Below are 18,248 nucleotides of genomic sequence, written 5' to 3'. Positions count from 1 at the left end.
CGAAGGTCATTTTGAGTACTTGGTGATGCCTTTTGGGCTCTCTAATGCGCCTTCAGTTTTTCAGTCCTTTATGCATGACATTTTCCGGAAGTATCTGGATAAATTTTTGATCGTTTATCTGGACGATATTCTGTTTTTTTCTGATGATTGGGACTCGCATGTAGAACAGGTCAGGATGGTTTTCAAGATTTTGCGTGAAAATTCTTTGTTTGTTAAAGGCTCAAAGTGTCTCTTTGGTGTACAGAAGGTTCCCTTTTTAGGGTTCATTTTTTCCCCTTCTGCTGTGGAGATGGACCCAGTCAAGGTCCGAGCTATTCATGATTGGACTCAGCCCTCGTCAGTTAAGAGCCTTCAGAAGTTCTTGGGTTTTGCTAACTTTTACCGTCGTTTTATCGCTAATTTTTCTAGCATTGTTAAACCTTTGACGGATATGACCAAGAAAGGCTCTGATGTAGCTAACTGGGCTCCTGCTGCCGTGGAGGCTTTCCAGGAGTTGAAACGCCGGTTTACTTCGGCGCCTGTTTTGTGCCAGCCTGATGTCTCACTGCCCTTTCAGGTTGAGGTGGATGCTTCGGAGATTGGGGCAGGGGCCGTTTTGTCTCAGAGAGGTCCTGGTTGCTCTACTATGAGACCTTGTGCCTTTTTCTCTAGGAAGTTTTCGCCTGCAGAGCGAAATTATGATGTGGGCAATCGGGAGTTGTTGGCCATGAAGTGGGCATTTGAGGAGTGGCGTCATTGGCTCGAGGGTGCTAAGCATCGTGTGGTGGTTTTGACTGATCACAAAAATCTGATGTATCTCGAGTCTGCTAAACGCCTGAATCCTAGACAGGCCCGCTGGTCATTGTTTTTCTCCCGTTTTGACTTTGTGGTCTCGTATTTACCAGGTTCGAAGAATGTGAAGGCCGATGCTCTGTCTAGGAGCTTTGTGCCTGATGCTCCTGGAGTCGCTGAACCTGTGGGTATTCTTAAGGAAGGAGTTATCTTGTCAGCTATTTCTCCGGATCTGCGACGTGTGTTGCAGAGATTTCAGGCTGGTAGGCCTGACTCTTGTCCACCTGACAGATTGTTTGTGCCTGCTAGGTGGACCAGTAGAGTCATTTCCGAGGTTCATTCCTCGGTGTTGGCAGGGCACCCGGGAATTTTTGGCACCAGGGATCTGGTAGCCAGGTCCTTTTGGTGGCCGTCCTTGTCTAGGGATGTGCGGTCTTTTGTGCAGTCCTGTGGGACTTGTGCTCGAGCTAAGCCTTGCTGTTCTCGTGCCAGCGGGTTGCTCTTGCCCTTGCCTGTCCCGAAGAGACCTTGGACACACATCTCTATGGATTTCATTTCTGATCTTCCGGTGTCTCGGGGCATGTCTGTCATCTGGGTGATATGTGATCGTTTCTCCAAGATGGTCCATTTGGTTCCTTTGCCTAAGCTGCCTTCCTCTTCCGATCTGGTTCCTGTGTTCTTCCAGAATGTGGTCCGTTTACACGGCATTCCTGAGAATATTGTGTCGGACAGAGGATCCCAGTTTGTTTCCAGGTTCTGGCGATCCTTTTGTGGTAGGATGGGCATTGATTTGTCGTTTTCGTCCGCTTTTCATCCACAGACTAATGGACAAACGGAGCGAACTAATCAGACTCTGGAGGCTTATTTGAGGTGTTTTGTCTCTTCTGATCAGGATGATTGGGTGACCTTCTTGCCGTTGGCTGAATTTGCCCTTAATAATCGGGCTAGTTCCGCCACCTTGGTTTCGCCATTTTTCTGCAACTCTGGTTTCCATCCTCGTTTTTCCTCGGGACATGTGGAGCCTTCTGACTGTCCTGGGGTGGATTCTGTGGTAGATAGGTTGCAGCAGATCTGGAATCATGTGGTGGACAACTTGAAGTTGTCACAGGAGAAGGCTCAGCGTTTTGCCAACCGCCGCCGCGGTGTGGGTCCCCGACTTCGTGTTGGGGATTTGGTATGGCTGTCTTCTCGATTTGTTCCTATGAAGGTCTCCTCTCCCAAATTTAAGCCTCGCTTCATTGGTCCGTACAAGATATTGGAAATCCTTAATCCTGTGTCCTTTCGCCTGGATCTTCCGGTGTCGTTTGCCATTCACAACGTATTTCATAGGTCCTTGTTGCGGCGGTACGTTGTGCCTGTGGTTCCTTCTGCTGAGCCTCCTGCTCCGGTGTTGGTTGAGGGCGAGTTGGAGTACGTGGTGGAGAAGATCTTAGATTCTCGTCTCTCCAGGCGGAGGCTTCAGTACCTGGTCAAGTGGAAGGGCTATGGTCAGGAGGATAATTCCTGGGTGGTCGCCTCTGATGTGCATGCGGCCGATTTAGTTCGGGCCTTTCACGCCGCTCATCCTGATCGCCCTGGTGGTCTTGGTGAGGGTTCGGTGACCCCTCACTAAGGAGGGGGTACTGTTGTGAATTTGCTTTTTGGCTCCCTCTAGTGGTTACTAGTGATTTGACTCTGGATATGTCAGTCATCCCTTGTATGCTCACCTGGGCCGTTAGTTCAGGGGTGTTGCTATATAAGCTCCCTGGACCTTCAGTTAAATGCCTGGCAACGTTGTAATCAGAGCTAATCTGTTGTGCTCTTGTCTACTGATCCTGGTTCCTGCTAGATTAAGCTAAGTCTGCTTTCTTGCTTTTTGTTATTTGTTTTTGTTTGCATTTTTGTCCAGCTTGTACTTAATCTGTATCCTGTCCTTGCTGGAAGCTCTAGGGAGCTGGTGTTCTCCCCCCGGGCCGTTAGACGGTTCGGGGGTTCTTGAATTTCCAGCGTGGATGTTTGATAGGGTTTTTGTTGACCATATAAGTTATCTTACTACATTCTGCTATTAGTAAGCGGGCCTCTCTTTGCTAAACCTAGTTCATTTCTATGTTTGTCATTTCCTCTTACCTCACCGTTATTATTTGTGGGGGGCTTGTATCCTACTTTTGGGGTCCTTTCTCTGGAGGCAAGAGAGGTCTTTGTTTTCCTCTTCTAGGGGTAGTTAGTTCTCCGGCTGGCGCGAGACATCTAGCGACCAACGTAGGCATGTTCCCCGGCTACTTCTAGTGTTGGCGTTAGGAGTAGATATATGGTCAACCCAGTTACCACTGCCCTATGAGCTGGATTTTTGTACTTCACAGACTTACCTATTTCTCTGAGACCCTCGCCATTGGGGTCATAACAGGGATTAATGTGGTGATGAGGAGGTGGGATGGGGTCAAGTGCACAAGTGGTGAGGTGTGATTTGGAGAGAAGATGAGCAAGCTGTCCTTCAGTGATTTTGGAGAGTGAAGTTATGGGGTTTGGGCATTTGTCTGGCATACAAAGGGGTTGTGGTGGTCGGACAACAAAGACTTGTCTTATTTGGTCTATCTTATTTTTGAAGTGCGTGGCAAAGTTCTCGGCAGAGATTAGGGAAGTCGGAGGGGGCAGTGGTGGGCGGAGGAGGAAGTTAAAAGTGTAGAACAATTGTTTGGGGTTGTGGGATGAGGAAGATACAAGGGATGTAAAGAAGGCCTGTTTAGCAGAGGTAAGAGCTGATTTGAATGTGAGTGTTGCTTGTTTGAGTGCTGTGAAATCATCTTGCGAATGCGTTTTCTTCCAACGCCGTTCTGCAATTCTGGATACTTGCCGAAGCTTTTTAGTGATGTTCTTGTGCCAGGGTTGTCTATTGATTCGTTGCACTCTGCTATGCATGACCGGGGCGACTGTGTCGATGGCTGATGCAAGAGTGGCATTGTAGAAATTAGTGGCCGTGTCTGTGTCATGGAGTGAAGCTATGGAGGACAGTGGCCGAATAGTCAGAGAGTGTGCGAGTGTCTAGATGTGCGAGGTTTCTGCAGGGGTGCACATGCTGCTGGGCATGGGTGACAGGTGTGGAGGACAGTGATGAGAAAGTGAGTAGATGGTGCTCAGATAGAGGGAGAGGGGAAGTTGTGACGTTAGATAGGGAGCAGAAACGGGTAAAGACCAGGTCTAATGTGTGTCCGTCTGTGTGGGTGGCTGAGGAGGACCACTGAGTAAGTCCAAAAGATGAAGTAAGGGACAGGAGTTTGGAGGCTGCTGATTGGTGGGTGTCAATGGGGATGTTTAAGTCACCCATGATGACGGTGGGAATGTCAACAGAGAGAAAGTGAAGAAGCCAGGTGGAGAATTGGTCAATAAAGGTAGTGGTCGGGCCCGGAGGTCGGTATATGACGGCCATTTGGAGGTTGGAGGGAGAGTAGATGCGGACATAGTGGACTTCAAAAGAGGGGAGGATAAGGGAGGGAAAAGGTGGAATTGGGTTAAAGGTGTAGTTAGAAGAAAGGAGAAGACCCACTCCTCTACCATGTCTGTTGCCAGGGTGAGGAACGTGGGTGAAGTGCAGGCCGCCGTAACATAGCGCAGCAGGGGAGGCTGTGTCAGAGGGTGTCGGCCATGTTTCAGTGAGGCTCAGGGAGGAAAGATGAGAGGTAAAGAGGTTGTGAATCACGTGGAGTTTATTGCAGATGGAGCAGGCATTCCAGAGACAGGGAGCAGGGTGGTGGGTGTCAAGGGCACAGGTGTGAGGTGGGCAAGATTTTGGGTGTTTATATTGGGTTGGGAGCGATAGAAGGGGATAATAATGGGAGGTATGACATGTGGCGGTCCAGGATTGGGAGATATGTCACCAGCAGTGAGGAGAAGCAGAAAGAGACACAGCAGGTGGGAGAAGAGTGGGCGGCTTGTTTTGTGCTTTAGTAGGAGAGATCTGAGGTTGAGGAGCAGGTCAGCGGAGGTCAGGTGGGGAGGCAAGAGGGATCGAGAGATTATTACTTGGTTAGAGGGTGCTGGGGTTTGGGGATAGCGAAGGAGAGCGAGGAGTAATGGAGCCAAAACTGTTAGAGCATGTGTCAGCATGGTGAGAGTAAGTTTGGAGGAAAGAGAAAGAAATGTAGTATATTTAATAACCGTGGTTAGGAGTACCTTCTGTTCACTTCTGGCATATTTTTGCTGTATCCTTTCAGAGACATCCTTATGGAGACAGACCAGTTATATATATAACCAGTTATATCGGTTTTAATTTCACCAGAGTAGTTTAAAGGGAATCAGTCATGTGCTTCATACTGCAAGAACCATGGGTAGCGTGGTCAGACAGGATCCCTTATTGCTGCCATCTATGTTTTACTCTAAGTCACTGCAGTTTTGAAGAACAAAACAGCAGGCAGACGGAGACCTGTAACAAAAGGGATGGCCGCAAGTAGGGAGCCTGTCTGATTCATGCTGTCAGTGGTCCATAAAGCATACATTGCAAGACAGGTTCTCTATGAGCATGGCCAACATGGGAACAGGTGAATCCCCCATGCAGGAATGGTTCCTCTAGCTCCCTAACTGGCACAGATAACGGCAACAGCTCATCATCCGGGATATTCTATAGAAATGGGCAAATTTCTGGAGAAGGAAAAGATATTTGCATGTGGCTGAACAGCACTGCCTTCTAGTATACAAATAAGCACCCATTGTAGCCATCCCGGCCAGATGAGCGGCAATCTGCGGAGAACGTTACTGTTGTGAATGTGTCCAACATGCCAGATTCGATTTTAAGGCTGAATTAAAAAAACAACAAAACAACATTTCGTTTGTGAATTTTCACCTTTTCAGTTCTTGCACAAATAGTAATATTGTTTGCAGAAAGAACAGGACCTATGCACGACCTCTGCCAATTGTGCACTGTGGCCCCACTCAGTTGCATAAGTAAGCGGAGCTGGAATACCCTTTTAATTCGCAGAATGCTTTGTACTAGCATATAAAAAATTCACAAGACCAGCCTGTTCTGACCCCAATGGCGAGGGTCTCAGAGGAACGTGGAAGTCTGCAGAATACAAAAATCCAGCTCATAGGGCAGTGGTAACTGGGTTGACCATATATCTACTCCTAACGCCAACACTAGAAGTAGCCGGGGATCATTCCTACGTTGATTCTAGATGACACGCTCCAGCCGGAGAATCTAGCTACCCCTAGTAGAGGAAAACAAAAGACCTTTCTTGCCTCCAGAGAAGGGGACCCCAAAGCTGGATAGAAGCCCCCCACAAATAATAACGGTGAGGTAAGAGGAAATGACAAACACAGAAATGAACCAGGTTTAGCACAGAGAGGCCCGCTAACTGATAGCAGAATAAAGAAAGGTAACTTATATGGTCAACAAAAACCCTATCAAAATCCACACTGGAAATTCAAGAACCCCCGAACCGTCTAACGGTCCGGGGGGAGAACACCAGCCCCCTAGAGCTTCCAGCAAAGGTCAGGATATAGATATGGAACAAGCTGGACAAAAATACAAAACCAAAACAAATAGCAAAAAGCAAAAGGCAGACTTAGCTGATATAACTGGAACCAGGATCAGTAGACAAGAGCACAGCAGACTAGCTCTGATAACTACGTTGCCAGGCATTGAACTGAAGGTCCAGGGAGCTTATATAGCAACACCCCTAACTAACGACCCAGGTGCGGATAAAAGGAATGACAGAAAAACCAGAGTCAAAAAACTAGTAACCACTAGAGGGAGCAAAAAGCAAATTCACAACAGTACCCCCCCCTTAGTGAGGGGTCACCGAACCCTCACCACGACCACCAGGGCGATCAGGATGAGCGGCATGAAAGGCACGAACTAAATCGGCCGCATGAACATCAGAGGCGACCACCCAGGAATTATCCTCCTGACCATAGCCCTTCCACTTGACCAGGTACTGAAGCCTCCGCCTGGAGAGGCGAGAATCCAAGATCTTCTCCACCACGTACTCCAACTCGCCCTCAACCAACACCGGAGCAGGAGGCTCAGCAGAAGGAACTACAGGCACAATGTACCGCCGCAACAAGGACCTATGAAATACATTGTGAATAGCAAACGACACAGGAAGATCCAGACGAAAAGATACAGGATTAAGGATTTCCAATATCTTGTAAGGCCCAATAAAACGAGGTTTAAATTTGGGAGAGGAGACCTTCATAGGAACAAAGCGGGAAGAAAGCCATACCAAATCCCCAACGCGTAGTCGGGGACCCACACCGCGGCGGCGGTTGGCAAAGCGCTGAGCCCTCTCCTGTGACAACTTCAAGTTGTCCACCACATGATCCCAGATCCGCTGCAACCTATCCACCACAGAATCCACCCCAGGACAGTCAGAAGACTCCACATGACCCGAAGAAAAGCGAGGATGGAAACCAGAGTTGCAGAAAAAAGGCGAAACCAAGGTGGCGGAACTAGCCCGATTATTAAGGGCAAACTCAGCCAACGGCAAGAATGTCACCCAATCGTCCTGATCAGCAGAGACAAAACACCTCAAATAAGCCTCCAAAGTCTGATTGGTTCGCTCCGTCTGTCCATTAGTCTGAGGATGGAAAGCAGACGAAAACGACAAATCAATGCCCATCCTACTACAAAAGGATCGCCAGAACCTGGAAACGAACTGGGATCCTCTGTCTGACACAATATTCTCAGGGATGCCGTGCAAACGAACCACGTTCTGGAAAAACACAGGAACCAGATCGGAAGAGGAAGGCAGCTTAGGCAAAGGAACCAAATGGACCATCTTTGAGAAGCGATCACATATCACCCAGATAACGGACATGCCCTGAGATAGCGGAAGATCAGAAATGAAATCCATGGAGATATGTGTCCAAGGTCTCTTCGGGACAGGCAAGGGCAAGAGCAAACCGCTGGCACGAGAACAGCAAGGCTTAGCTCGAGCACAAGTCCCACAGGACTGCACAAATGACCGCACATCCCTTGACAAGGAAGGCCACCAAAAGGACCTGGCCACCAGATCTCTGGTGCCAAAAATTCCCGGGTGACCTGCCAACACCGAGGAATGAACCTCGGAAATGACTCTGCTGGTCCACTTATCCGGGACAAACAGTCTGTCAGGTGGACAAGACTCAGGCCTATCAGCCTGAAATCTCTGCAACACACGTCGCAGATCCGGAGAAATAGCTGACAAGATAACTCCATCTTTAAGAATACCAACAGGATCAGCGACTCCAGGAGCATCAGGCACAAAGCTCCTAGAAAGAGCATCGGCCTTCACATTCTTTGAACCTGGTAAATACGAGACAACAAAATCAAAGCGGGAGAAAAACAATGACCAGCGGGCCTGTCTCGGATTAAGGCGTTTAGCAGACTCGAGATACATCAGATTTTTGTGATCAGTCAAGACCACCACACGATGCTTAGCACCCTCGAGCCAATGACGCCACTCCTCAAATGCCCATTTCATGGCCAACAACTCCCGATTGCCCACATCATAATTTCGCTCGGCAGGCGAAAACTTCCTAGAGAAAAAGGCACAAGGTTTCATAACCGAGCAACCAGGGCCTCTCTGCGACAAAACGGCCCCTGCTCCAATCTCTGAAGCATCCACCTCAACCTGAAAGGGAAGTGAGACATCGGGCTGGCACAAAACAGGCGCCGAAGTAAACCGGCGTTTCAACTCCTGGAAAGCCTCCACGGCAGCAGGAGCCCAGTTAGCTACATCGGAGCCCTTCTTGGTCATATCCGTCAAAGGTTTCACAATGCTAGAAAAATTAGCGATAAAACGACGGTAGAAGTTAGCGAAACCCAAGAACTTCTGAAGACTCTTAACTGACGAGGGCTGAGTCCAATCAAGAATAGCTCGGACCTTGACTGGGTCCATCTCCACAGCAGAAGGGGAAAAAATGAACCCCAAAAAGGGAACCTTCTGTACACCAAAGAGACACTTTGAGCCCTTGACAAACAAAGAATTTTCACGCAAAATTTTAAAGACCAACCTGACCTGCTCCACATGCGAATCCCAATTATCAGAAAAAACCAAAATATCATCCAGATAAACAATCAAAAATTTATCCAGATACTTCCGGAAAATGTCATGCATAAAGGACTGAAAAACTGAAGGTGCATTGGAGAGCCCAAAAGGCATCACCAAGTACTCAAAATGACCTTCGGGCGTATTGAATGCGGTTTTCCATTCATCACCTTGCTTAATGCGCACAAGGTTGTACGCACCACGAAGGTCTATCTTGGTGAACCACTTGGCACCTTTAATCCGGGCAAACAAGTCAGACAACAGCGGTAAAGGATACTGAAATTTGACAGTGATCTTATTTAAAAGCCGATAATCAATACAAGGTCTCAAAGATCCGTCCTTTTTTGCCACAAAAAAGAATCCCGCACCAAGAGGGGAAGAAGACGGACGAATATGTCCTTTCTCCAGAGACTCCTTGATATATGAACGCATAGCGGTATGTTCAGGTACCGACAGATTAAACAGTCTTCCCTTAGGAAATTTACTGCCTGGGATCAAATCTATAGCACAGTCACAGTCCCTATGAGGAGGCAGTGCACTGGACTCAGACTCACTGAAGACATCCTGATAATCAGACAAATACTCCGGAACTTCCGAAGGCGTAGAAGAAGCAATAGACACAGGCAGGGAATCCCCATGAATACCCCGACAGCCCCAACTTGAGACTGACATAGCCTTCCAGTCCAGGACTGGATTATGGGTCTGTAACCATGGCAGCCCTAAAACAACCAAATCATGCATTTTATGTAAAACCAGGAAACGTATCACCTCGCGGTGTTCAGGAGTCATGCACATGGTAACCTGTGTCCAATACTGCGGTTTATTTGCTGCCAATGGCGTAGCATCAATACCCCTAAGAGGAATAGGATTTTCTAATGGTTCAAGAGTAAAACCACAGTGCTTAGCAAAAGACAGATCCATAAGACTCAGGGCAGCACCTGAATCTACAAACGCCATGACAGGATAAGATGACAGTGAGCAAATCAAAGTTACAGACAGAATAAATTTAGGTTGCAAATTACCAACGGTGACAGGACTAACAACCTTAGCTATACGTTTAGAGCATGCTGAGATAACATGTGTAGAATCACCACAGTAGTAGCACAAGCCATTCCGGCGTCTATGAATTTTCCGCTCATTTCTAGTCAGGATTCTATCACATTGCATTAAATCAGGTGTCTGTTCAGACAACACCATGAGGGAATTTGCGGTTTTTCTATCACATTGCACCGAATCAGGTGTCTGTTCAGACAACACCATGAGGGAATTTGCGGTTTTGCGCTCCCGCAACCGCCGGTCAATTTGAATAGCCAGTGCCATAGTATCATTCAGACCTGTGGGAATGGGAAAACCCACCATAACATTCTTAATGGCTTCAGAAAGGCCATTTCTAAAGTTAGCGGCCAGTGCACACTCGTTCCAATGTGTCAGCACGGACCATTTCCGAAATTTTTGGCAATACACTTCAGCCTCGTCCTGCCCCTGAGACATAGCCAGCAAGGCCTTTTCTGCCTGAATCTCAAGATTGGGTTCCTCATAAAGTAAACCGAGCGCCAGAAAAAACGCATTAATATCAGCCAATGCCGGATCTCCTGGCGCCAGCGAAAAAGCCCAATCCTGAGGGTCGCCCCGTAAGAACGAAATAACAATTTTTACTTGCTGAGCAGAGTCTCCAGATGAACAGGGTCTCAGGGACAAAAACAACTTACAATTATTCATGAAATTCCTAAACTTAAACCTGTCTCCGGAAAACAGTTCAGGAATCGGTATTTTAGGTTCTGACCTAGGATTTCTGATAACATAGTCTTGTATGCCCTGCACACGAGTAGCCAGCTGGTCCACACTTGTAATCAAGGTCTGGACATTCATGTCTGCAGCAAGCATAGCCACTCTGAGGTAAAGGGGAAGAAGTAAAAAAAAACAACTCAGAATCTTCTTTCTTATAATCCCTCTTCTGCAATGCATTAAACATTTAATACTGGCCTGGCAAACTGTTCTGACCCCAATGGCGAGGGTCTCAGAGGAACGTGGAAGTCTGCAGAATACAAAAATCCAGCTCATAGGGCAGTGGTAACTGGGTTGACCATATATCTACTCCTAACGCCAACACTAGAAGTAGCCGGGGATCATTCCTACGTTGATTCTAGATGACACGCTCCAGCCGGAGAATCTAGCTACCCCTAGTAGAGGAAAACAAAAGACCTTTCTTGCCTCCAGAGAAGGGGACCCCAAAGCTGGATAGAAGCCCCCCACAAATAATAACGGTGAGGTAAGAGGAAATGACAAACACAGAAATGAACCAGGTTTAGCACAGAGAGGCCCGCTAACTGATAGCAGAATAAAGAAAGGTAACTTATATGGTCAACAAAAACCCTATCAAAATCCACACTGGAAATTCAAGAACCCCCGAACCGTCTAACGGTCCGGGGGGAGAACACCAGCCCCCTAGAGCTTCCAGCAAAGGTCAGGATATAGATATGGAACAAGCTGGACAAAAATACAAAACCAAAACAAATAGCAAAAAGCAAAAGGCAGACTTAGCTGATATAACTGGAACCAGGATCAGTAGACAAGAGCACAGCAGACTAGCTCTGATAACTACGTTGCCAGGCATTGAACTGAAGGTCCAGGGAGCTTATATAGCAACACCCCTAACTAACGACCCAGGTGCGGATAAAAGGAATGACAGAAAAACCAGAGTCAAAAAACTAGTAACCACTAGAGGGAGCAAAAAGCAAATTCACAACACCAGCCATTTGATCCAAATATCCGCTTTTGACTTGTAATTATGGGTAATACGACACTATAAGACCATTTTCAGTATGTGTAAGCCAAAATCATAAAAGGAACAATCAGAGGAAAAGTATAATAGAAACACGTCACCACTTCTGTATTTGTCACCCACTCCTGGTTTTCAAATACTGATGCAAAATACTGAACATGTGGACGTGGTCTAAAATTGTGCTAGCAAAGGGAGTCGATCAGCCACCCAAAAACTTTTTTAAGTACCTACATAGCCATGGAGGGGGGATTGCTCCTAAAAAATAAAAAAAAATCATACCTTTGTGTTCATAATCTGTCCATTTTTATCTTCAAATCTTTAAATGGAACCAGCCAGTAGATTCTGCTGCCAAAACAATGAGCAACTTGACTCGGACACTGACTGCTCTATGGCAGCCAGGTATGTATTACTTTGAAACATGGTGGTTTCGGCGGAAACCGAGTTTGAAAAACCAGCCAGGACCACGCGTCTCGGATGACCAGTTTAAAAGGCAGGTTCCTCGCGACTTCTCCCTACCCACTCACATAGATTCATAGATCCCTCCCTATGTGTGTGTGTAGGGAGAGATCTGTAATTGTAGGTCTAGGTGAGCGGAGTATGAAGGAACTGCCTCTCGGATTAGTCATCCAAGACACATGGTCCCCCGGATGGCTTTTGAAAGTACATTTTCTCGCAAATTTCCCACGCAGCATTGCCATAAAGCGAGAGAGTGAACTACAGTAACCTCTTCAGTGATGCACTGCAGGAGCCATTGTCTCCTGTCAGTTCATCACTGGGAGGCCCTATAGTGCAGTGACATCACCCGATGTCACTGTTCTATAGGGGAGATCATCCTGGGACACTCGTTATTAATTGGACTGCGTTGGACAGGGAGTATACGGTTGATTTATTTTAATTTTTTGCAGGCGAACGAGGGCGTCGCAGGAATTAGGCATGTTTGCAAGTATGGCGAAATTAAGAATATTAAAATACTTTATTCTGGCTGTGTCTTTTTTTTTTTTAACTCTTTCACTACTCTTTCTTTAACTCTTTCACTGTCTTATTGAGACCTCTCCATTATTAACCCAGCTTAATGTCACCTTACAATACAAAGGTGACATTAACCCCTTATTACCCCATATCCCACCCCTATACGGGAATGGGGAGAGGCTAAGTGCCGGAATTGGCACATCTTACAGATGCACTATTTCTGGGGCGGCTGGTATTTGTAGCCGGGGGGCAATATCCATGGCCCCTCTCTAGGCTATGAATATCAGCCCGCAGCTGTCTGCGTAGCCTTTCTGGCTATAAAATATAGGGGGACCACACGTCATTTTTTTGGGGGGTCCCCATATTTTAATAGCCAGTAAAGGCTTTTCAGACAACTGCGGGCTGATATTCATAGCCTGGGAAGGGGCCATGGGTATTACCCCATTCCCAGGCTACAAATATAATGCCCCTGGCCATCGGCTTTCCCCTCTGGCGCAGATAATTGCGCAGGAGCCCACGCCATTTTTTTTCCTGTTTTTTTAAAAAATGTAACATATTGATCATTAACCCCTTCCCGACCCATGACGCCACGTAGGCGTCATGAAAACCCGTGCCAATCCGACCCATGACGCCTATGTGGCGTTATGGAATGATCGCGTCCCTGCAGATCGGGTGAAGGGGTTAACTCCTATTTTACCCGATCTGCAGGGAGAGGGGGAGTGGTACTTCAGCCCAGGGGGGGTGGCTTCACCCCCCCGTGGCTACGATCGCTCTGATTGGCTGTTGAAAGTGAAACAGCCAATCAGAGCGATTTGTAATATTTCACCTAAAAAACTGGTGAAATATTACAATCCAGCCATGGCCGATGCTGCAATACCATCGGCCATGGCTGGAAAACCTGAAGTGACCCCCCCCCACCGATCGCCCCCCCAGTGCTCCGTTATGGGGTCCGGTCCCCTCCGTCCTGTGCTCCGCTCCCCCGTCCTCCTGCCCGCTCCCCCCCTGCTCCTATGTCAACCCCCGGTGCTCCGACGCCCCCCCCGTGCCCCGATCTCCCCCCTTATACTTACCGAGGCTCCCGGTGTCGGTCCGTCTCCTCGCTGGGCGCCGCCACCTTCCAAAATGGCGGGCGCATGCTCAGTACGCCCGCCGAATCTGCCGGCCGGCAGATTCATTACAAGTACATTTTGATCGCTGTGGTAGGTTCTATCACAGCGATCAAAATAAAAAAATAATAAATAAACCCCCCCCCTTTATCACCCCCATAGGTAGGGACAAAAATAAAATAAAGAAAATATTTTTTTTTCTTTTTCCACTAGGGTTAGGGTTAGAACTAGGGTTAGAACTAGGGGTAGGGGTAGGGGTAGGGTTAGGGTTACGGGTAGGGTTAGGGGTAGGGTTATGGCATGTGCACACAGAGCGGATCGGCCGCGGATCCGCAGCGGATCGGCCGCGGATCCGCAGCGGATCGGCCGCGGATCTGCAGCGGATCTGCAGCGGATCCGCAGCGGATCCGCAGCGGATCGGCCGAGGATCCGCAGCGGATCGGCAGCGGATCCGCAGCGGATCCGCAGCGGATCGGCCGAGGATCCGCAGCGGATCGGCAGCGGATCCGCAGCGGATCCGCAGCGGATTGGCAGCGGATCCGCAGCGGATTGGCAGCGGATCCGCAGCGGATCCGCAGCGGATTGGCCGCAGATTCGCAGCGGATTGGCCGCGGATCCGCAGCGGATTGGCCGCGGATCCGCAGCGGATTGGCCGCTGCGAATTCGAAGCAGTTTTCCATCAGGTTTACAGTACCATGTACACCTAAGGAAAACCAAATCCGCTGTGCCCATGGTGCGGAAAATTCCGTGCAGAAACGCTGCGTTGTATTTTCCGCAGCATGTCAATTCTTTGTGCGGATTCCGCAGCGTTTTACACTTGTTCCTCAATAGGAATCCGCAGGTGAAATCCGCACAAAAAAACACTGGAAATCTGCTGTAAATCCGCAGGTAAAACGCAGTGCCTTTTACCTGCAGATTTTTCAAAAATCGTGCGGAAAAATCTCACACGAATCCGCAACGTGGGCACATAGCCTTAGGGTTAGGGTTGGAATTAGAGTTAGGGTTGGAATTAGGGCTAGGGTTTGAAATAGGGTTAAGATTAGGCTTGTGGTTAGGGTTACGGATAGGGTTAGGGGTGTGTTGGGGTTACAGTTGTGGTTAGGGTTGGGATTAGGGTTACGGTTGGGATTAGGGTTAGGATTAGGGTTGGAATTAGGGTTACGGGTGTGTTGCGGTTAGGGTTGTGGTTAGGGGTGTGTTGGGGTTAAGGTTGTGATTAGGGTTATGGCTACAGTTGGGATTAGGATTAGGGGTGTGTTGGGGTTAGTGTTGAAGTTAGAATTGAGGGGTTTCCACTGTTTAGGCACATCAGGGGTCTCCAAACGCAACATGGCGCCACCATTGATTCCAGCTAATCTTGCGTTCAAAAAGTCAAATGGTGCTCCCGCCCTTCCAAGCCCCGACGTGCGCCCAAACAGTGGTTTACCCCCACATTTGGGGTACCAGCGTACTCAGGACAAACTGGGCAACAACTGTTGGGGTCCAATTTCTCCTGTTACCCTTGCAAAAATAAAAAATTACTTGCTAAAACATAATTTTTGAGGAAAGAACAATTATTTTTTATTTTCACGGCTCTGCGTTATAAACTTCTGTGAAGCACTTGGGGGTTGAAAGTGCTCACCACTAGTGTTGAGCATTCCGATGCTGCAAGTATCGGGTATCGGCCGATACTTGCTGTATCGGAATTCCGATACCGGGATTCCGATACTCTTGTGGTATCGGGTATCGGGTATCGGAACAACATTTTATTTTAATTCTCTCTTTTACACATTTTAACATTGTTAAAATGTGTAAAAGAGAGAATTAAAATAAAAAATATCGCTATACTCACCTGTCCGACGCAGCCGGGACCTCAGCGCAGGAACCGGCAGCGTTGTTTGTTTAAAATTCCCGCTTTTACATGGTTACGCGAACTCCCGGCTTGTGATTGGTCAGGGCGCCCATGTTGCCGGGCCGCGGACCAATCACAGCAAGCCGTGACGAAAATACGTCACGGCTTGCTGTGATTGGTCCGCGTCCCGGCAACATGGCCGCCATTAACCAATCACAAGCCGTGACGTCACGGGAGGCTGGACTTGCGCGCTTTTGAAAAAGCGCGCGTGTCCAGCCTCCAGTGACGTCCCGGCTTATGATTGGTTGCGCCGCGATCAACCAATCACAAGCCGGGAGGCTGGACACGCGCGCAATTTTAAAATGCGCGCTTGTCCTGCCTCCCGTGACGTCACGGCTTGTGATTGGTTAATGGCGGCCATGTTGCCGGGCCGCGGACCAATCACAGCAAGCCGTGACGTATTTTCGTCACGGCTTGCTGTGATTGGTCCGCGTCCCGGCAACATGGCGCCGTGACCAATCATAAGCCGGGACGTCACTGGAGGCTGGACACGCGCGCTTTTTCAAAAGCGCGCAAGTCCAGCCTCCCGTGACGTCACGGCTTGTGATTGGTTAATGGCGGCCATGTTGCCGGGACGCGGACCAATCACAGCAAGCCGTGACGTATTTTCGTCACGGCTTGCTGTGATTGGTCCGCGGCCCGGCAACATGGGCGCCCTGACCAATCACAAGCCGGGAGTTCGCGTAACCATGTAAAAGCGGGAATTTTAAACAAACAACGCTGCCGGTTCCTGCGCTGAGGTCCCGGCTGCGTCGGAGAGGTAAAGTATAGCGATATTTTTTATTTTAATTCTTTCTTTTACACATTTATATGGTTCCCAGGGCCTGAAGGAGAGTTTCCTCTCCTTCAGACCCTGGGAACCATCAGGAATACCGTCCGATACTTGAGTCCCATTGACTTGTATTGGTATCGGGTATCGGTATCGGATTGGATCCGATACTTTGCCGGTATCGGCCGATACTTTCCGATACCGATACTTTCAAGTATCGGACGGTATCGCTCAACACTACTCACCACACATCTAGATAAGTTCCTTCGGGGGTCTAGTTTCCAAAATGGGGTCACTTGTGGGGTGTTTCTACTGTTTAGGCACATCAGGGGCTCTGCAAATGCAATGTGACGCCCGCAGACCATTCCATCAAAGTCTGCATTTCAAATGTCACTACTTCCCTTCCGAGCCCTGACGTGTGCCCAAACAGTGGTTTACCCCCACATATGGGGTATCAGCGTACTCACAACAAACTGTGCAACAAATATTGGGGTCCAAATTCTCCTGTTACCCTTGTGAAAATAAAAAATTGCTTGCTAAAACATCTTTTTTGAGGAAAGAAAAATGATTTTTTATTTTCACGGCTCTGCGTTGTAAACTTCTGTGAAGCACTTGGGGGTTGAACGTGCTGACCACACATCTAGATAAGTTCCTTGGGGGGTCTAGTTTCCAAAATGGGGTCACTTGTGGGGGGTTTCTACTGTTTAGGCATATCAGGGGCTCTGCAAACGTAACATGATGCCCGCAGACCATTCCATCAAAGTCTGCATTCCAAAACGTCACTACTTCCCTTCCGAGCCCCGGCATGTGCCCAAACAGTGGTTTACCCCCACATATGGGGTATTAGCGTACTCAGGAGAAACTGGACAACAACTTTTGGGGTCCAATTTCTCCTGTTACTCTTGCAAAAATAAAAAATTCTGGGCTAAAAAAATATTTTTGAGGAAAGGAAACACATTTATTATTTTCACGGCTCTGCGTTATAAACTTCTGTGAAGCACTTGGGGGTTCAAAGTGCTCACTACACATCTAGATAAGTTCCCTTGGGGGTCTAGTTTCCAAAATGGAGTCAATTGTGGGGAGTTCCTACTGTTTAGGCACATCAGGGGCTCTGCAAACGCAACCTGACGCCCGCAGAGCATTCCATCAAAGTCTGCATTTCAAAACGTCACTACTTCCCTTCCGAACCCCGACGTGTGCCAAAACAGTGGTTTACCCCCACATATGGGGTATCAGCGTACTCAGGAGAAACTGGACAACAACTTTTGGGGTCCAATTTCTCCTGTTACTCTTGCAAAAATAAAAAAATTCTGGGCTAAAAAAATATTTTTGAGGAAAGGAAACACATTTTTTATTTTCACGGCTCTGCGTTATAAACTTCTGTGAAGCACTTGGGGGTTCAAAGTGCTCACTACACATCTAGATAAGTTCCCTTGGGGGTCTAGTTTCCAAAATGGAGTCAATTGTGGGGAGTTCCTACTGTTTAGGCACATCAGGGGCTCTGCAAACGCAACCTGACGCCCGCAGAGCATTCCATCAAAGTCTGCATTTCAAAACGTCACTACTTCCCTTCCGAACCCCGACGTGTGCCAAAACAGTGGTTTACCCTCACATATGGGGTATCAGCGTACTCAGGAGAAACTGGACAACAACTTTTGGGGTCCAATTTCTCCTGTTACCCTTGGGAAAATAAAAAATTGTGGGCTAAAAAATCATTTTTGAGAAAAGAAAAATTATTTTTTATTTTCATGGCTCTGCGTTATAAACTTCTGTGAAGAACTTGGGGGTTCAAAGTGCTCACCACACATCTAGATTAGTTCCTTGGGAGGTCTAGTTTCCAAAATGGGGTCACTTGTGCGGGAGCTCCAATGTTTAGGCACACAGGGGCTCTCCAAACGCGACATGGTGTCCGCTAATGATTGGAGCTAATTTTCCATTCAAAAAGCCAAATGGCGTGCCT

The sequence above is a fragment of the Ranitomeya variabilis genome, chromosome 6, assembly GCF_051348905.1.
Source record: "Ranitomeya variabilis isolate aRanVar5 chromosome 6, aRanVar5.hap1, whole genome shotgun sequence".
Taxonomy (NCBI): Eukaryota; Metazoa; Chordata; class Amphibia; order Anura; family Dendrobatidae; genus Ranitomeya; species Ranitomeya variabilis.
Note: the sequence above shows the minus strand (reverse complement) of the source record.